The sequence below is a fragment of the Felis catus genome, chromosome C1 (assembly GCF_018350175.1).
Source record: "Felis catus isolate Fca126 chromosome C1, F.catus_Fca126_mat1.0, whole genome shotgun sequence".
NCBI classification, from domain to species: domain Eukaryota; kingdom Metazoa; phylum Chordata; class Mammalia; order Carnivora; family Felidae; genus Felis; species Felis catus.
This window is the reverse complement of record NC_058375.1, coordinates 45,186,913-45,208,218: the sequence shown is the minus strand read 5'-3', so window position 1 is coordinate 45,208,218 and position 21,306 is coordinate 45,186,913. Positions and strand designations below refer to the sequence as shown.

The 21,306-nt window shown below is 42.4% G+C and overlaps 1 long non-coding RNA gene across 2 annotated transcripts in view; it reads left to right on the top strand.

Annotated features, from left to right (window-relative positions):
- The window catches only part of LOC111561743, an 83,910-nt gene extending 62,895 nt beyond the window's left edge, over positions 1 to 21,015 (top strand). For both annotated transcript variants that reach the window (XR_006584305.1, XR_002744500.2), the window contains 2 exons: positions 8,079 to 8,252; positions 15,189 to 21,015. This is a non-coding gene — a long non-coding RNA (uncharacterized LOC111561743). The remainder of the gene's footprint in view (positions 1 to 8,078; positions 8,253 to 15,188) is intronic.
- Positions 21,016 to 21,306: the final 291 nt, after the last annotated feature.

The window sequence follows — 21,306 nt, the reverse complement described above, 5'->3', positions numbered from 1 at the left end:
AACTCACAAACTGCGAGATCATGACCTGAGCTGAAGTCAGATGCTTCACCCACTGAGCCACTCAGGCACCCCACCAAGCATAATTTTATGTGAGTGCATTTGCAAACCTGTTTAAATTGCTAAATTTCAGGAAAAATGTAAATTTGCCACAATCGACTGAAGAAAAAGGAGGAATCTAAAATAAACCAATAGCCCTAAAGAAAGGCTTAAAGGAATTAATATTAAATTAATCCACCTTCAAGAAAGGTGGATTGCAATCAAAATGATCTCTATACTATTACGTAAAAACAGGTCCCGATGCCAAAACACCAAATAAAATATTCACGTGTAAATTCAAGCTGAGGGTTTTTTAAAAGATATTATGAGCAAGTGATGTTCACTTAGGAGGCAGGTACTCACCATCAGAAAAATCTACTACATAGTACATTACATTGATATAAGAGAAAACACACACAACCATCTCAGTAGATGTAGACTAAACATTTAAGGTGTTCAGCACACATTCAAGATGAAAAAAAAGTCTCAATACTTTGATTAGGAAGGCACTTCCTTAATCTGATGAAAGTGTCTTTTAAACCTTATTAAGCATTACGCTTGATGATGGAACAATAGAATGATTTTTGCTTCCGGTCAATGATGTAGTAAGAGTCCTACACAATGTGATTAAAAGAGAAAATGAAAAAAAAAAAAAACAAATAGAAATTATAAAAGGAGATGACTGTCCTTATTTGTAGACAATGCAATCGTCTTATTTAAAAAATTTGAAGAGATCCATAGGCACTGTATTAGATCTAATTAAATAATTAAGCAAACTTGGCTGAGACAAGATACATACACAAACACCAAGACATTTCTATACAAATGCAACAGTCAGAAAAGTGTAATAGGAAGATACAGATCCCATTTAAATAGTGACTAAAACTTTAACTTAACATAGAAATAAGTGTAATGAAAAGATATCTATTCCCTTTATTAGGAAAAGTATAAAGAATTCTAAAAAAGAGAGAAAAGAAATCTAAATAAATCTAAATCTAAATAATCTAAATCTAAATCTAAAATAAAAATCTAAATAAATGTAGGTATATATCATATCCATACTTGGATAGACACGATAAAGATACCAGTTCTCACAAATTCAAAACCAAATCTTGACAGTACTTTCCCCAGAACTCAAAGGGCCAAGAATAGCTAGGAAAAATTTGAAAGAACTAAACAAACTGCTGAGCCTTACCCTACCAGATATCAAGCCTTTGGTAATTAAAAACATGTGGAATTAGCCCAAGTCCACATAAACAATCAGACCAAAAACGAATACAGAGCTTAGCAACAGAACCATTTACGTATGGAAACTCGGATCAATAGAGTAAAAAGAATTATCCCAATAAACAGAATGGATGTAATTGTATATACTAACAGAAAAAAAAATTAAATTAGTTCCCTACATCGCACCATGCACACAAAAAATTATTATAAGTGGATTGAAGCCATAAATATTTAAAGTTAAACTCTACAACTTTTGGAGACACCAAAGAATTATTAAATCAGAAAAAATAGAGATTGACATAGTTATCAACATTTAACCCCAAATAAAATTTCTATTAAACAAAATACACTGTAAAGTAAGAAGATTAACAAGGTATTTGAAGCCAATGTATGCAATGATATAATTGGCAAAGAATTAGAACCAGGATATTCAAAGTATTAATACAAACCAACATGAAAAAGCAACCTAATTTTTAAAATAGACAAAAGATATGAGCAGAAGAAACACAAATGACCAATAAACCTAGAAAAAGATGTTTGGTTTCATTAATAATCAGAGAAATGCAAAATAAAGCTACATGGAAATAATATTTTACACCCAGATTGTCTAACATTCAGAAGCTTGGCATTTCTAAATATCTGCTTCTGGCTATGGTGGAGTAACTGGAAACAGATTTAGCTTTCTCATAGTAAACAACTAGAAAAATGAACAAAATAATTTTTTAAATGTTTATATTTGGCAGTTATAAAACAACTGTTCCAATAGAGAGGACTGGAAGTTGCAAAGAGTCCCAGAGAGGAGAGAGCTAAGCAGGGGTGAACCTCCTGAGATGCAGAGAAAACCACATAGGATTACCTTTCATTATATTCTCAGTAGAAAGCCACTGGTGTATAGGATGAATTTCCATGGGTAAAGGCAAAGGACAACCGGCAATGTGTAAGCTGAGAAATTCTTAGAGCTCATATACAACTATCGTTAAGTACCAAATAGCCAGAATGCACAGACATCATGGAACACCCGGGTCATTTACTTGATACCCAAGAAGAGGCAAGTCTGGTTGGAGAACAAAATTATGCCCAAGGAAAAGAATACCTTAGACGTAGCCTAACAAAGTTAAAAACAAAATATACCTGAAAAATAACATTTCTCTAAAGTAACATTAGCTTGCAGAGTAAATCCCAACATTCTAGACACAGACCTTACACCTTTCAGGAAAATTAACTTAAAATGTATCAAGACCTAAAGGTAAAATGCAAAACTATAAAACTCTGGGGAGAAATCCTAGATTTCCTTGGATATATGGATGGCTGTGACTTTTTAAATGATCATACCAAAGGCATGATCCATGAAACCCACTTTTAATATACACACAACGATGGATGGAAAGTAAAAGGATAGAAAAGGATACACCACGCAAACACTAAGCGTAAGAAAGTGGGAGTGACTACATTATTTACAGAAGAAGACTTCAGAATAAAAACTTTAGTAGCAATAAAAAAGGATATTTCATGGTGATAAAGGGGTTAATCATAAGAAAACAGAACTCCTAAATGTTCATGCATCTTCTAAGAAAACTTATATGCAAAAACTGATAGAATTTCAAAACTTCTCTCTCAGTAATTAATTAAACAGTAGACCAGAAATGAGTAAGGATATGCAAGATTTGAAAAACACTTGAAATCAATTTGGCCTAATTTACGTTTATGAAACACTCCAACCAACAACATCACAGTATACATTCCGACAGGACGGAACATATGCCAGATTACAGAACTAGCCTTTAAAAGTAAATCACTAGGGGCACCTGGGCGGCTCTGTCAGTGAAGTGGTGGACTCTTGGTTTCAGCTCAGGTCATCTCGTAATTCGTGGGTTTGAGCTCTCCCTGAGGCTGTGCGATGCTGGCGTGGAGCTTGCTTGGGATTCTCTCTCTCCCCCACCCCTGCCTCTCTTCTGCTAGTGCTCTCTGTCTCTCTGTCTCAAAATAAATAAATAAACTTTTGTTTAAAAAAGGAAATCAATAAAGGATTAATTTTTTTTTTCAACGTTTATTTATTTTTGGGACAGAGAGAGACAGAGCATGAACGGGGGAGGGGCAGAGAGAGAGGGAGACACAGAATCGGAAACAGGCTCCAGGCTCTGAGCCATCAGCCCAGAGCCTGACGCGGGGCTCGAACTCACGGACAGCTAGATCACGACCTGAGCCGAAGTGGGACGCTTAACCGACTGCGCCACCCAGGCGCCCCAATAAAGGATTAAAATCAGAGTATTTTCTCTGGCTTCAAGGAATTGATTTAGACATCAATAGCTTAAGATGATCAGTGACATAATCCCCAACTACTTGGAAATCAAAGGCTGTGCTTCTAAAATAAACCGTGGGTCAAAAAAGAAATCAAAAGTGAAAGAGAGAGGAGTCCTGGGGACACAAGAAGAAATGCATTGTGTTTTCTACCCTTTTTGGGTCTCAAGATCTAGCGGGGCAAGTAAATGAAGCAGTGCAATAAATATGGAAACTACTGGGGCGCCTGGGTGGCGCAGTCGGTTAAGCGTCCGACTTCAGCCAGGTCACGATCTCGCGGTCCAGGAGTTCGAGCCCCGCATCGGGCTCTGGGCTGATGGCTCAGAGCCTGGAGCCTGTTTCCGATTCTGTGTCTCCCTCTCTCTCTGCCCCTCCCCCGTTCATGCTCTGTCTCTCTCTGTCCCCAAAATAAATAAATGTTGAAAAAAAAATTAAAAAAAAAATATGGAAACTACTGTCACATAGTAAAAGTGTCATGCTGACATAGATAAAGGAGGGGTGCACTCTGCACAGGAAATGTCATTTGTGCGGGTCATTGTAAAATCACTGGCATTTACCAATGAAAGAGAAGAAAATGTTTAAGGGGGGGGGGGTGGGCAACAAAATGGCGTTTCATTTACTGAGGCTAAAGAGAGGATGTGAGGAAGGATGGTGGTAGAATGTGAGGTTGGAATTGTTGAGAATAGACTAAATAATGAGTTGGAGAGCTTGGAATTTATCCTTAGGCCCCTGGCAAAATGTGTTTAAAGGAAAACGAAGGGGGACATGCTCAGACTTGTGTATTGGAGACCTAACTGTGGCCATCTTCAATATGGCAGATGAAGTGGGGTTGGGTTGGGGATGACAGCATGGAGGTTGAGTGACCAATTAAGAGTCAACTGAAATAATCCAGGGGTGGGGTCATGAGGGTCTGAATTAAGGGTCTAAGAATTTAAGTGGTGAAGAACATTCTCCTTAAAAGTCGTAAGATGTGAGTCTGAATCCATGTTCTTCCAAGAACTCAACATTTACTCTTGAGCAAATTGCTTCACTGCTCTGGCCTTAAGAACATCATCTGCAAAATGGGAGCCACCCATGGTAAGAACTGTCAGAGACAGCCAAGCTTGCGTCCTCTTAGAACTTTTGTGACCAGCTCTGAATACCTGTTCCCACTACCTGGAGAGCTGGAGAGCTCTTCACCGACTCCCTCTTGTCTTTCAGATATGGAAAAGTTTCACCTTCTGTGGGGTGAAGGTTGACCGCCCAATCAAAACAGCTCCCGCTGATCACTGTTTAACGCATTACTTTCTTTATTGTCTCAGAAACATTTATCAATATCCAAAATTCTCTTTTCTATTTGCTGCCTCTCATCTGTCTGCACCCCACTAGAATGGAGGCTCTGTGAAAAAAGAGAAATTACCTGTCTTATGTCCCACTGTACCTCCAGCATCTAGAACCATACACGTAAAGGACCCTCATTAAATATCCATCCAGTGCTGAATCTTATAAACCCATTTCTTTTTATGAGTGTCATGAGAATTGCCTAAGATCACACAACTAATAAATAGTAGAGAGAAATGAAAATCCTTTTCTTCTGATTTTCTGGTTCACTGATCTTTCGATGCATGACATCTGGTCTCTTACCTCATAGGATCATTTAGGAGATCAAATGAGAGGATAAGATGAAGAGCCGTAAGTTTTCTGAGAAGACAAGGCTCATGATTTAGAAGTTGCCCGGAAAGGAAACAATGACTCAGTGCCTCTAGAGGCTGAGAGCACTTCACAAAATGCACTATCTGGGCAGTGTGGAACCTGGGAAGCTTGGAAAGGGGTCGTTCTTTGTTTCTGCTGAGATGCGAAAGCCAGCATTTGGTGCCGTTGAGAATGAGATTCAATAGGGACATATGATATGGGAGGGAGGTGGATGAGGCAAAGGAAATAGATAAAGGTCTGCCTCATTAAAATGTTACAGGAGTCCTGAGGTGGCACGATTCCCAATTGCTCACATCTAATGCAGTCCTTCCTCTTGTGGCTTTCTGAGTGAAAGGTTAATTCCTCCTGGGTTTCTTCCACTTTCAAGGGCTGAGGAGGGAAAATCTGTTTGTGACTGAGAAATAAAGAAGACCTGCACCAGGCAGTGGATGGCTACAAGTCTAAATTTGATGCCGTGGAATGAATTAATCTCTGCATCTATGGCTCACTCGCCTGGCAACTGTTGAATAAATTAATTAATATTGCCAGATACTGTGCTAGGCATGGTGATAAAGGGGTGAACGGGAAGATGCGGGCTTTACCTAAGGGAGCTTGAAGGTAGGTGCAGACAGATAGTGAACAAACGATAGTGGAATGAAGTCCCATCTTGTTGAGGTGACCTTGGGGAAGTTGCCCCTGCTCAGTGATGCTCAGGGCTACCCAGGAAAAGACAACTGAGAACTTTGTCACCTTCATATTAAGTAGAAATGCGGCCATAAAGCAATTTGATTTTAATGCAAAATTTGAATTTTGGAAACAGTCTTCAATTTGAAAAATACTTAGTTTTTACATATATGCTTTTCAGAGATTTGCGCATTGTGTCATATGTTTATTTTTAAGCATTTTGAAGACTATCTTTCAGCTTTATTGAGGTATAATTGATAAATACAATGGTAAGATATTTAAAATGTACATTGTGATGATTTTTTACATGTCTACACGATAAAAGGATTCTTCCCATTTAGTTAATAAATGTATTCACCACCTCACACGTTTATCAACCGTTACTCCCTGTTTCCTCCACTCCGCAGCCCCTGGCAACCACTTTTCCACTCTCTGTTTTTATGAGTTTGATTTTTTTTTTAAGGTTCCATATGAGTATTTGCCTTCCTCTGACTGCCTTATATTCCTTAGTATACTGCTCTCAAGGTCCATCCGTGTTATTGCAAATGGCAGGATTCCTTTTTTAAGGCTGAATCATATTCCATAAGATATCCATATGTATATACTTCTACATACATACTTGGCAGGAGTCTTCATGTCCTACAGGCGTCACATGTCACAACTGGGAAAACTGCTCTGGCTGTGTACCAGGTGACAGGAAAGCCTGCCAGCCTGACCATGGGATACCGTGTGGCCATGTGTCTGGGACTGCCCATTGGTCTTTGGATGCCGGCTGCCCTGGGGAAGACTGGCTCTTGGGCGAGCTGGTGCCGTGCAGCTGAGGTGAGCCCAGCAGGGGCCGACAGCTGAGTGCCACCTGCTGACAGCGGCTGGGCAGCGAAGCCTTTCTTGAAGGGGGGTCTGGGCGGCCCGCCTCCACGCTCATCACACGGGCTACGGTATGGTGACCAGGACATGCGCAACACAAGTCTTCATGTTGAAACACGGCTCCTTTACTTTCTAAAGTAGCTCAGGAAACTGACTCCAACTTTCGAAGGCTCGATTCTACCATCCATAACGTGAGGAGAACAATAGTACTTTGATTATGAAACTGCTGTTATGCGGCAGTGAGGTCATATGTGCTCAGAACTTAGCACAGAGCTCGAAAGCGCCACCCGTCGCTGTTCTCATTATTTGTAAGCTGAGTCTGCGCAGTTAAGATGATGCACGTGCAGGTGTAATCATGCTTCATTATGCTCGATTGTTTCTTTTTTTTTTTTCCTTCTAATTTTTTCCTGAATAATATTTCCAAAGCTCCACGTGGCTTTCTTTGGGTGAACAGCTGGCAAGGAGGAGAAAGGTGAGATTGGTAAGAGGATTAGGGAAGGAGAATTCTTTGTTGTGTTTGCTAACTGCTCAGTAGCCCCGGCAACAGTGGCTCTGTGGCCACTGCAGTTCAACTCGATTTATGCTACACAGGTTGCAGACATGCATTAGGATGCATTCTCCAGGCTGCAGGCGATCCTACCTCTCTTCTGAGACACCTAAGTATTCTGATCAAAGGCTTCCACTTGCCGGAGCAGTGGAGCATGATCTGACCAAATCTAATTTTTGTGTGGATATGGGTGTGTTTTCATTTCCCCTTTCATAAAAAAACAGGGGGGGGGGTGGCGGGGGGAGAAGGAAGGGGGAGCAGCATATGTTATTCCTTTGCTGCCATCTGAAACAGCCAAGTTGAGAGCCAATTTATTCAGCCTAATTCATTCCAGATTTCTCAAGGAATAAACAGTGTTCTTGAGAGTTCTCAGATGTATGGCCAATAGACATCCAGTTGTCCAGGAGCGCTAATGTCAAACATGCAGGTACATTTCAGTTAGGGCACAAGGCTCTAGGGATGGAGGGTGGACTCAGACACTCTCTGGGTTACCCCTGAGACCCCAGAGCTGAGTAATGGGACAACTGCTTCGCATACCCTAAGCACAGACCTAAGAGAGCTCATTAGGGTCCTTGTAAGCAATATTATGTTTCATTGCTCAGAACTTAATTCAAATCTGCAGAGAAGGGATTGCTCAAGGAGAGAAAAACACAAGGAATTGTATTCGTACTCTTTCTCCATGAGTCTTACATATGCTTTAAGAACCGCCCCCCCTCCCCCGCTCTCAAAAGCCCTACCTTTTCTACAGAAATCTTCCTAGATGATGCCAGCCTATACTGAGAAAGGATTCCTGTTGGAGCCATCCCAAATCCCATTTCTCAGAGGACAAAATAGAGACTCTGCTACTCTCTGAACACCCCTCTTACTGAGAACTGGCAACACCTAATGTGGACAGAAGAAAGCTTACATCCTTTGGAGGCAGGTGAGTATAGGTTCCAATTTTGCCTCACTTTTCCTTGTTCTGTGAATTTGGGCAAGTTAATTCTCCGGGCCTGTTTCTTCATTTGAAAAATGAAGATGTTAATTTCTGGATTTTAGGTAACATGTATCAACAAAACAATAGGGCTACCATCATTTTCGCTTTTGTTGCTTAGTCAGTATGTGCTTGGTCTTTTCCAATACATGGCACTCTCCTTGAGGACTACCAGGCTCATGGTGAGGGGACCAGTCTGTGTGCTGTTTGTATTCAGCTCCATTCTTCACTCTCTCACTTTGCATTGCTCCGTATCTCTGGGGACGATTCTGCATTTCCCAGCCTCCTGGTTAGAAAGTTCCAGTGGGGTTGAGCCCTGGGAGGCACACATCAGAGATAAGAGGCAGAAGAGAGAGAGAAAACTCCAGGTTGACCGTGCCTCCGGCCCTGGCTATGTCTCCTTTCTGGCCCCTAGACAAGCCTGTCTGGTTCCATCTCCACCCAGGTGACCCTGACCATGGGGCTCTGGAGACCTCACTTGCTCCAGCCATAGGAATGACAGCAGTTGCCTACTGTTGCTAATCTCTTGGTTTCTCAGCTCTTCTTTCAACAGTGCAACCAGTTTCTTCTGTGCTTAATATTGAGAGCTTCCTGGTTGAACCCTAATTCATGTGTTAAGTAGAAGAAGATATTCAGTCCCATAATTGCTGCAGATTGTTTTTTAAACAAGCATTAAAGGGGCACGTGGGTGGCTCAGTCAGTTAAGCGTCTGACTCTTGATTTCAGCTCCGGTCATGATCTCACAGTTTGTGAGTTCTAGCCCCTCGTTGGGCTCTGTACTGACAGTGTGGAGCCCGCTTGGAATTCTCCCTCTCCCCCTTTCTCTCTGCCCCTCCCCTGCACCCTCCTCTCTCAAAATAAATAAACTTTTTAAAAAAAAAGCATTAAAGAGTCCTGGTAAATATAGAATAATGGAAATCAATAAATCCTAAATATATGCAAAGTCCCAGCATGCTCATTTCATAGATACGGAAACTGAAGTCCCAAAAGGGAAATGACTTCACCCATTCTGATGGTAACACCATCAGAAAAATATGCAACATGCATGCTGATGTGATAGGCTTTGCTACTAAATCTGTAATTCAGATTTCTAGATTGTATGTTACTTGAGAACAGGGATTCCTTTTTGCATAGTTAACACTTGAACAACGTGGGGGCTAGGAGTACCAGTCTCCTGTGTATTTGAAAATCCAAAGATAACTTTTAACTCCCCCATAAATGCAACTATTAATAACTTACTGTTGACTGGAAGTCTTACCAATAACAGTTGATTAACACCTATTTTGTATGTTATGTGTATTGTAAACTATATTCTTAGAGTAAGTAGAGAAAAAATGTTATTAAGAAAGTCATAAGAGAAAATATATCAACAGTGCCGTGTTGTATTCACTGAAAAAAAATCCACCTGTAAGTGGACCCATGCAATTTGAACCCATGTTGTTCAAGGATCAACTGTATATCGATAGTTCCTAGCATATAGCCTGATATGGAGTGGATGCTGTAAGTGTTTGTAAAATGGAACTTATGCCCAGTCAAATGCAAACTCCTTGAGTAGGAGACACAGAGAAGCTATAAGTCAAATGCAAACTCCTTGGGGCACCTGGGTGGCTCAGTTGGTTAAGCATTGGACTTTGGCTCAGGTCACGATCTCATGCTCCATTTCTGGCTCTCTGCTGTCCGCAGGGAGCCTGCTTCAGATCCTCTGTCCCCCTCACCCACTGCCCCCCTCCCACTCACGCTTTCTCTCTCTCAAAAATAAACATTAAAAAAAAACCATGCAAATTCCTTGAAGTAGGAGACAGAGAAGCTACAAAGACCCTAATATGTATCATAGTATCCAACTTATGTTTAAAATGTTGGCATTAATATTTGACCTGAGTTTTCTACACTAGACGACAAATGTTACACGGTTTACAAAATAATTTCTCACATAAGCTCTAGAACCATTTTGTGGTGTAGTAAGCAAAATCAATATTTATCAGGCTTGTTTTATAGTTGAGGAGGTTAGAGTGGCTGGCCCACACTAAGGTCATGGGCTGAACTTGCATCTTCTGATTGCAAAATGAATATTGTTTCCATTACACTACCCTGTGCTCCCTATCTAACATCTGAAATAGATACATCTGGAAGCTATAGTATATTTAGCCATTAAGGCAGCATTAACAAGTTAGAAATAGCCTTCTCAAACTGGGGTTACTTACATCCCCAGGGGGGTAACAGGGGTGGCCTGAGGCTACTTGAAGCTGGAGCGCCCTGAGCATGAAATTTACCTGAAGATTTGAATGACAATGTAAGTACTTTAAATGAAAGATGATTTCACGTTAAATTAACATGAATATATTGTGAGGAAGAAGACAAAGTTCTTGTGATTTTTTTTTAAAGTTTATTTGTTGAGAGAGAGGGGGGAGAGAGAAAGAGAGAGAGAGAGAGAGAGAGAGAAATCGAGAGAGAGTGCAAGCAGGGGAGGGGCAGAGAGAGGGAAAGAGAAAAGACTCCCAAACAGGCTTCCCACTGACAGCTCAGAGCCAGATGTGGGGCTTGATTTCATGAACCCTTAAGATCATGACCTGAACCAAAATCAAGAGTCAGATGCTTAACTGACTGAGCCACCCAGGTGCCCCAAGGTCTTGTGATTTTTATTATGAAATACAATCCCTCAAAGCATTTTTCAGTTTGTCATTGCTGTTTTAGGGGATCGCCTATATTTCCGCAAGGTGTCTTCATTTTTTATTCCAGGGGTACTGCAGTGAGAGTTTAAGAAATACTCCATCTTTTTTCTTTTAAGAGTGTCCTTTTAAAAAAAATCAAAGTACTACATGCACATAATTAACAAATCAAATACTATAGAGGGATAATAATAAAACCCAAAAGTTCTTTTGTCCAGCCCTATCACCCATCCTCACTTCCAGTACTACTCCCAGAAACAGTGATCTATTATGTGCTTCTGTTTTTCAATCTTTATATAATGTTTGTTTTATCATTTCTCAATGAACCAACTTTCAATATTATCATTAACTTCTTCCAATAAAAATGAGTATTTGCTTCGCTTAAACACCTCTAAAAATATCACCTCCTTTTTGTGAGCTTGCCTTTTCATCGAAATGGAGGTTTGGGATGAACAATGTCTTATTATTGTTGTGATCAAATTTATTAGTCTATTTTTTGTTCCCTACTCAAGAAGACCCTCTTTACTTCAAAGTCATGAAGATATTCTTTCACGTTATCTTCTAAGAGTTGTATTGTCTTGTCTTTTTTATTTATACCCACGATGGATCTGGAAGTGATTTTTGAATATGATGTAAGGTAGGGACAAGTTTACATTTTCTGAATGGAAGGATATATTCATGGCATAATAACCAACAAAGGGCTCACTTTCATAGTATACAAAGAATATCTGCAATTAGTATGAAAGATACTAACAATCCAATAGAAACATGAACGTATTGAAAAAAGACTTTGCAGATCAGAATATTCTAATGACCGATTAATAATACATGAAAAGGTACTTAACCTCATCTGTATTCACAGAAATACAAATTCAAACCATAATGGGAAACTATTTTATATTCTTGAATGAAAAAAATAGAACAAGTCTGACCATAACAAATATTGGCAAGATTGTAGAACATCAGAGACCCTCCTGAACTTCTGGTGGGGATATAAATTATTTTTTTTAATTTTTAAAAAATAGAATTTATTGTCAAATTGGCTTCCATACAACACCCAGTGCTCATCCCAGCAAGTGCCCTCCTCAATGTCCATCACCCACTTTCCCTTCTCCCCCACCCCCCATCAACGCTCAGTTTGTTCTTGGTATTTAAGAGTCTCTTACGGTTTGCCTCCCTCCCTCTCGGTAACTTTTTTTCCCCTTCCGCTCCCCCGTGGTCTTCTGTTAAGTTTCTCAAGATCCACACAAGAGTGAAAACATATGGTATCTGTCTTTCTCTGACTGACTTATTTCACTTAGCATAATACCCTCCAGTTCCATCCACGTTACTGCAAATGGCCAGTTTCATTCTTCCTCATTGCCAAGTAGTATTCCATTGTATATATAAACCACGTCTTCTTTATCCATCCATCCGTTGATGGACATTTAGGCTCGTTCCATAATTTGGCTAGTGTTGCAATTGTTGCTATAAACATTGGGGTACATATGACCCTATGCATCAGCACTCCTGTATCCCTTGGGTAAATTCCTAGCAGTGCTACTGCTGGGTCATAGGGTAGGTCTATGTTTAATTTTTTGAGGAACCTCCACGCTGTTTTCCAGAGCGGCTGCACCAGTTTGCATTCGGTGAGGATATAAATTATTAAAACCACTTTGAAAAGTATTTGATACTGTCTACTAAAGTACCCTCTAATCCAGCAATTCTTCCCTTGAGTAGATACACAACAGAAATGTATGCAAATCAGCACCAAGAGATGTGTCCGAGAATTTTATAGCAGTATTATTCATAACAGTCCCAGACTGAGAACAACCCAAAAGTCCACAAACAGGAGGATGCTTGGCATTGACAGTAGATGGTGGTTAATACAGGATAGAATATTTTTATAGCAAAGAAACTGATGAATCTCACAAACATAATTTTGAGCACCAGAAGCCAAACGCACGCACACACACACGCACACATGCGCACACACACACAAAGGCACTGTATAATTATATTGCTATGAAAATAAAGAAACAGGCAACACAGTAGAGTGATGGAAGGAAGTAAGGAAGGAAGAAATGGTGATTGCTAACAGGTAGCCAGAAACTTCCTAGAATGTGTGTGTTCCTTTCCTAGGACTGGCATAAGACCACACCATAGACTGGGTGGTTTAAACAACAGAAATTTATTTTCCTATAGCTCTGGAGTCGAGAATTCAGAGATCAAGATGTCAGCAAGAGTGGTCTCTCCTGAGGCCTTTCTCCTTGGCTTGTGGATGGCGGTCTTCTCCCAGGATCTTCACGTGGTCTTTCCTCTGTGTGTGTTTTTGTCCTAATTTCTTCTTCTTACAAGGACACCATATTGGATTAGGCCCCACTCATGTCACCTCATATTAACATTACCTCTTTCAAGACCCTGTCTCCAAATGCAGTCACATTCTGAAGTCCTGGGGCCTAGAACTTTAACATATGAAATTGAGGGGGTCCCAGTTCAGCCCGTAACAGTGAGGAAAGGGTACAATCTTATTTTCCAGGGATGGCAATATCTCACTTCTTGACCTGGGTGGTGGTGCTAAGATGGGTTTAACTTAGTGGTAATTTATGGCAAGGAACATTCCTTTTTTTCCTTTAAAATTTTTTTTTATATTTTATTAGAGAGAGAGCATGGGAGAGGGAGAGAGAGAAAGAGAGAGGGAAAGAGAGAATCTTAAGCAGGCTCCATGCCTGATGCAGGGCTTGAGCCCAGGACCATGGGGTCATGACCTGAGCCAAAACCAAGAGTCAGATGCTCAACCAACTGAGCCGCCCAGGCACCCAATTTCTTTTTTGGATTGTATTTGTACTTCATGACACAAGAGCTAAACATAGATACAACTAAAAATGTGAATTAGTCAGCTTTGCTGAGGTAACAAACAACCCTAAAGTCTCAGTAGTGTATAACAGTGAGCATTTATTATTCACTCACATTACTTCTTGGTGGCTGTGGATCTGCTGGACCTAGGCTGAAGGAACAGCCTTTCTTTGGGACATGCCATTCCTGTGGCAAAGGAAAAAGAGCAAGAGAGTTGATAGAAACCCACGATGTTCCTTCAAGCAAAAAAAAAAAAAAAAACCCAAAACTGTATAACATGATCTCATTTTGTGAAAATATTGGTGACCATTCACCAAGTACACATCAGTGGGGAGGGATGTTGACTTTTTCCCTGGATGGGAGGCATTACAGGTCAACAAGAAAAGATGTAAAATCCTCTTATAGGATAGGGGGCAAATAACGTGGAACAACAAAATAATCTGCCATAAAAGGTCAACAGAAAATTATAGACCAGGAGGAAAACATTTGAAATGCAAATGACAGCTAAATACATTTCTGAGCAGTTAAAATTTTTAAATACTTTAAAAAACAGAGGTGTGGGACAAAAAGCATTGGAGAATTTGTTTTCTAACCTTGGAACAGAGAAAGTTCAAGTTTGACATCAAATTCTGAGGTCATAAATATGACAACATAAAAAGTAAACATGCTGAATTAGAAAAACTACCATATGCACAAAGTTGGAAGACAACCTACAAATATTTGAAACTCAAATCACAGGGAAAAGGTACTTTTTTGAGAATAGGATGTGCTTCCACAAATTAATAGCAAAAGGTTTAACAAGTTGGCACAGGGGCACCTGGGTGGCTCAGTCGGTTAAGCGGCCGACTTCGGCTCAGGTCATGATCTCACAGTCCGTGAGTTCGAGCCCCGCGTTGGGCTCTGTGCTGACCACTCAGAGCCTGGAGCCTGCTTCCGATTCTGTGTCTCCCTCTCTCTCTGACTCACCCCCGTTCATGCTCTGTCTCTCTCTGTCTCAAAAATAAATAAACGTTTAAAAAATAAAAATAAAAAAACCAAGTTGGCATTATTTTACCAACCGGACACAAGAATTTACTCATGTGTTGTCTTCATTTCTGGGGCCCCAGGCAACTCAGATGAACAATTCTAAAAAAGAAAAAGAAAAAGGTTCAAACATGGGAAAAGATCTCCCGTCACATTTATAATAAGGTAAATGCAAATGAATGAAATTCGTAACGAGACACAATTTTTTCACCTATCACATTGGCAGAGTATGGAAGTAAGAAGTGGTTTTTGCTAACAGGTGGCAAGAAACTCCCTATAATGCGTGTGTTCATTTCCTAGGACTGCCATAAGAACGCAACAGACTGGGTGGTTTAAACCAGAGAAATTTATTTTCTTACAGCGCTGGAGTCTAGAATTCGGAGATCACAAACGTGGGTAATGGATATCGGGGGCCAGTAGGTCATCTTATATTGCTGAAAAAAGGGTAAGTTGCCTCACCCCACTCCAATTTGGCAATATCTCTAAAAGTTTACAATGTATCTATCCTTTGATCAAGGGATTCCATTCCTAAAGGTATACCCCATGGAGAGCACATGTACAAATATAAGCTTGCAGAAAAGTATGTATCACAACATTGTTTCTAAACGCAGTAAATGATGGAAAAGAAACAGAAATTTAGTACTCTGAAGCACTGGTAGAAATATAGCCCATCCATGGAATAATATGCTGCCATTAAAATAAGACACTTTTACATTGACTGAAATGGAAAGATCTCCAGCATGTATTAAGTGGGAGAAACGGGAAGGAAGTGCAGAAAAATTTGCATACAAATCCACCTGTGTGGGAAAGAAAATGGACGGACTCTGAAATCTATTCACTGGCTGACTGTCTCTGGGGAGGAGAATTGAGTGGATAGGAGACAAGGGAGGGATTCTTGTTTTTTGCCTTTTTATACCTCTGTACTTTTGTATTGTGTGCCTGTATTACCTAATCATAAGCAACCAATCTAACAAACATGAATGAACAGCCCAGAGAAACTTAGGAAGTGATGTGAGCAACTGAAAAGATCCCAGGATTTATCATCAAACGGGGCCTGAGTTGAAATCCTAGCTCTCACCCACTATGGGCCCTTTGTTCTCCGAGTTCTGTAAAATATAAATGTGTAAAATCAAGATCATAGTGCCCAACAAGCAGCACTGTTGGAAGAATGAGACATAACATCAATGAAGTGCCAGGCTCAGTGAAGAGTAGCCGTCATTATTGAATTCACATTGGGGGAAATTAATAACCACAGAGAAGGCTAAATCTATTCCAAGTTACACAGGAAGTTTAACAGCAAATTCTTTCCCAAGGGGCTGCTTCAGGCTTTGGCCTATTCTCCAGAGCCTGCTGAATATGAGAGGAACTGTTTTCAGGGCGGGCCAGACCTGGGTCTGTTTGGCGGTGCTCCAAAGTTTCAGGTGCAATAGGTTAGCGGCAACGGGTCGTCTTGTTTTCCTCATTATCATTGTGAAGAAATTAGCCCGCAGTTGTTCAAGCGGGGGAAGCATTCTGGGTGGTCTGGGGCCCCCTGAGAAGGCCTGCCAGATGAAGGCCGGGATGCCCAATTACATTTGAATTTCAGGTAAATAACAAATAACCTCGCCATACAGATACACCCCAAAGAGTACAGTACAGCTTACGATGCGGCGTACCTGGACTACAAAACCGTTTGTTGATTATCTGAAATTCAGATGTTAACTATGAGTCCTGCCCTTTTATTTGTGAAACCTGGCAGCCCTATCCGTGAGTGGAGATACCCACAGGCGAAGGCTTGTGTGTATTTGGGAAAATACTGCGAAGGTCCTCAGAGCTAGTCTTTGAGAAGCACTTCTCCGTGGGCGCTCTGTAGCACAAATGTGGAGGAGCTCTGGGGGTAAAGGTGAAATGAAGGTCAGAGGAGGCCCGGCTGTGCCCAAGGAACCCACCAGATAAAGCTGCTGCCTTCGCTATGCTTTGGCTTCCCCTTTTTCTTCCTGGAGGCCGCAGGTGCCTGGAAGTGACACGAGGAGGCAGCACGGGAGGAGGGATGGGAAGACAGGTGTTTCTCCCCTCGCTGATGCCACTCTCTTCCCAGTGAGCATGCGCCAATCACGCTCGCCTTTAAAAGGGGGCCTTGGGCGCTTGCTGGTCTAGAGGAGGGGTTTTCCTGCCGGTCGTGGTCTGGGCTTTTGTGGCTTTTTCCGTGGGGGCGGCTTTTCCGACTCTGGGTTTGCAGATTTGTGTTTTTTGAGGTAGGGGCTTGGGTGAGAGAGAGGGGCATCTAGGGGATAGGGGAGGGAGTAGTATCTGCTTTCTTTCCTCCAAGAAGTTTCTTTTTCTGTCCCTTTTCCGGGCCCGGAAGGCCATTAGTGCTGGCAGGACTGTTCTCTTTTCACTGTGGCTTCTTTTACAAAGCATCGTGCTGTCCCCTCCAGGAGAGCTGGCTTTTCACCTCCTCTTTCTACCCTAGTTCTGAACAAGGCTGTTCCCTAAGTGTTAGGGGGTGGTTTGCGTGACTGAGATTGCTCCCGGAGTTTCAGGCTTTGTCTGATTCACTGCCAGGGAGGGGGAAGCAGGCCCGCAGAAGTCTTCTTCCAGCTTCCTATAGAAGGGGCTCTGCGTCTTTCACTCTGGCCTCTAGCAGGAGAAGCTGTGCTCCAGCAGAGACGCTCCGTAATTTAGTGGCTGTGGCAATTGCGGTTATTCCCGTAATGGTAGGGGAAGGTCCGTCTCCCTTTTCCGACAGTTGAACATAGAAACTGGTCAGCTGGACCTTCCTACTGCTTAGAGAGGAAACGTTGCGATGGAGTCTGGCGGCTTATTTCCCGGGAAGCTTGTCTTCCAGCTCCATGTATCTTGACGGAGCTCTGCTCTTCTGTACTAAGGCTTCTGAAGGCAGATGCAAAGCAGCGACATGGGCCAGGAGCTAAGCAGGTCTTTCTGAGGTTTTCTGCTCTCCAAATCTGAGGTTTCTCACCTAGGGTGCAAGCGAGAGCTCACGTTGGCTTGTGCCTAATCACCTTGCTTTCGGGGCTCAAACTGCTGAAATCTTGGTCAGATAAAATGCCGGAAGGATTGCAACAAGCTACTAGAACCCATTCTTAAGCACTGGTAGTTAATGGCCAAGTAGCAGCTAAATAGAAGCAGAATAAGCTACACTTGACGACTGTTTCTAGGAGGGGGAAGAGGGGTTGAGCACCTTTGAGCAGGCAGCCTGCTACTGATCACCTAACTTGAGCGTATTCCATGAAAAATCCATACGGAGTAGTGAAATCCAGGTATCCTGTGAAGTAGCAAAAAGGTTAAGTCTGACATTTAGTGCGGGTATCCTAAGCTCTGGGCAGGCCTTGATGCTCACGTGGAAACCTGTCAACCGTGAGTCCAGAAACACGGACATCAGCTTTGGTAGGCCTGTCCAGCTGCTGGGTATGCCTCCTAGGCTGCTTCCACTCACACTTAATGGGTGTCGAGAGCAAACGCTTCAACTAACCTATCACAAGGATACTCTATACCAGGTCTGATCCTAGAAAACTCAAGTACCTCACCCTTGTATAACCAGGTTTCTAAAAAACGGCTTCTCCTAGCAGCTCCTAGGTCAGCTAGAGTCCCTAGAGTGGCACCTCCTTTGCACCTTACTGGGGTGCTGGGCTCCCTGGTCACCATCTCAGGCAGGGTCTTCAAGTGCATGGATCTCGAGCTGCAACCCCAGGTAGTTGCACAAGTGTAGCTAAAATCTAACCCAGCAGTCCACGGTATGCAGTCCCGGGGGGGAACACTTTTCAGCTTGCTTGAGAAAGGACAGGTGAAGAATCTAAAGTCTCAGGACAAACGAGCACAACTTAAGGGGGTAAGATCTTTCCATAGTCCTGATACCTAGTGTCAGAAAGCTCTAAAAAGAACTTGACCTCTTTTGACTGTGTCTCCCCACCTTGCACTGACTCCCAATGTCCATAGCTCCTACTTGAAAGCTCTTCCAGCGATTTCAGCCAAGCAGAGTTAAGGTGACCAGCCGGCAAAACCATTACAGACTGAATGGATTCTTGTGACATGAGGTGCTCTAAGACTTCAGTTGACAGAATTCCGGAGAAATCACTGCTTATCACCCTGTGGAAGCTTTAAGATGAATAGATGGCATGGAGGTGATGGAGCAAAATAAGGGACAGCTGGGTTGTAGTTGGAGCAAGTAAATCTCTTCAGCTGGGGGAGGGGGAAGGAAAATGAGGATTTTCGGAAGGATTTTAGGTTAACCTGGACAAGTCTCCATAACCTTCCAAGCTTTCCTGTACTGCTACTTGGTGATCCTAGGAAAATGCCCAGGGAAGCTTCTAACATCCCAGTGCTGAGTATAGCACTTGCCAGGAGCACCTCAAAGGATTCTAGGAGCTTGACGTAAATAAGTGAGCTCTTGATTGTGCTGTGGAACTGGAGAAACGCTATGGGTAGAGGAACTTCCGTAATGAGCTGTGAGCGGGTCTTGCAGGCTGGGTAGAACTGACCCCGGGGCACAAACCAGGTAGGAAGTAAGAATATGGTCTCAGGAATAAGGCTGAAGTGTGGGACAAGGCAAAAAGACTTGTATTACCTGGAAAAACTGGGGGGGACTGGTGATCATTCTTGTAAGCTCAGTGCTCAAAGCTGTCTTCATCTCCTGGTAACGAAATGCTCTCACCTGGGTTCACCGTCTGCATACTAGGTAGCTGGTTCCAGCCTAGAAGCTAGCCCTATTGCCCCAAACATGCCATAAACTCGAAAACCTGTGCCTCAAGTCAGGCTATTGTCTCGGCCTGTAAAGCCTCTTGCCTCTGCCTGGCACCTCACACTTTGGCATCTAGTTCCAACGTGGCTGCTTGAGCTTTGCTGTGGTCACTGAAGGCTTAGGGGTAGGAGTGTGGGTGTAGCAGTTGGAGCTCCTTGGAACTCCAAGTATACGTGACTCCAGGTGAGTCTAGGTCAAACTCCAGATGGACTCCAGGTCCTATGAAAAAGCAGTTCCTGAGGGGCTTCTGTTGAATGTAGTTAAAGCAACCGTGTGTCCCATCCACCTATTATCTCAGACCATAGCCGTTAAGCAAGTTGAACTCTGCAATGGGGGGCTGCGTGGAAAAAAACTCTTGCTACCTTAATACATCCAGTGGATACTCCAAATTGGTGTTTCTCTGTGACCTTGAATTTTCAATCCCAAAAAGTGATGTAGCAGAACTAAATACTGGGTAGTCTCTAGAGCTCATATTCTAATGCTGCTTTATAAAGGCTTCGATGTGGCCCAATCACACACATCTAGAAAACTGACTTCATTGCTTCACCAACCATAAAGAGCCTAGTTTCCCACAAGGTATGAAACGCTTCCACATCCCAGAACCCTGGAATTCTACCTGAGCTGTTGTTGGGAGAGGAACTCCACAACCCCTAGCTGCTCATCAGCTGATGGCTGAGCAGCAGGCCCGTGGAGGCCTTGGTGTCTCCCCAGCCGTATCAATAACATGAAGACCTAACCCCAGCATTTTCCCATGGTTTGGGCCCTCTATTTGTTGAAATAATACTTAAGAGATTCAGCTGCAGTGCCTTCTCAGCTGACGCCGGAAACGGTGTGGTCGTTCAAAGGTGTCTAAATTTGAGGCCTAGGCCTACTAAGTGGCTTTTCTCTACCCTTTTTTTTTCCCTCCTGCCCTTGGAGCAGCAGCTGTCTGATCACGTGGTAATGCTTGACTCTCTGGGAACCATTTCTCTATGGAGGATTAGTGTACCTGTGCTGTATTCCAGGTATTGCTGATCCCCACGCACAGGGAACGCGCTCAGCGACTCACTGTCAAATGTGATCCTTTTTGTTCCTCATGAAGCCAAAACTATGGCTAGCGCTGCTGGGCTGGGGTTTTTTTTCACCCTCCATTATAACTTGGTCTCTTGAGAGAAGCCTCCTGAGATCAAGAGGAAAATATTTCTTCCTAAACAAAAGGGAACCCAAGTAGTAACGTGACTTCACAAAAGTAGAAGCCAGTGTGGAAGGTGAGCAGATGCTTATTTCAATAAGTCCATCTGGTTCCAAGCATAAGAACGGGTGACCTTCCTGGGGGCTCTGTAACCTCACCCACTGTCGCCGTTGAGGTCTTAATCGACCTAGAACCGATTCTGACTCTTCCGAATGACTTGTATTTTTCTCCTGAAGGAACCAGTCTTTAAAGTTCTGACTAGAGGGGACTTAGGGTTTCGACACCATCACGTAAGGAGCTTAGAAGTTGTTCGTCCCATGCCTATGACTAAGAAAACCATGATGTAATAGTCCACCGGGAATTGGCATTACAGGGAAACTGTTGCTCCAATTGGAAAGACCGATACAGAGAACTTAAAAGAGCAGCAACTCTGTAAAAGCCTTCATAGGACCTAGTACCAAATGTAAACCTAACAGGCTGCTGGAGGCTCAGTGTGGACAAGTCCCGAAGGTTTCAGAAGGCAGATCCTAAGATGGCAAATTCGTAGCTCCCCAAATGGAAGTGGAAGGC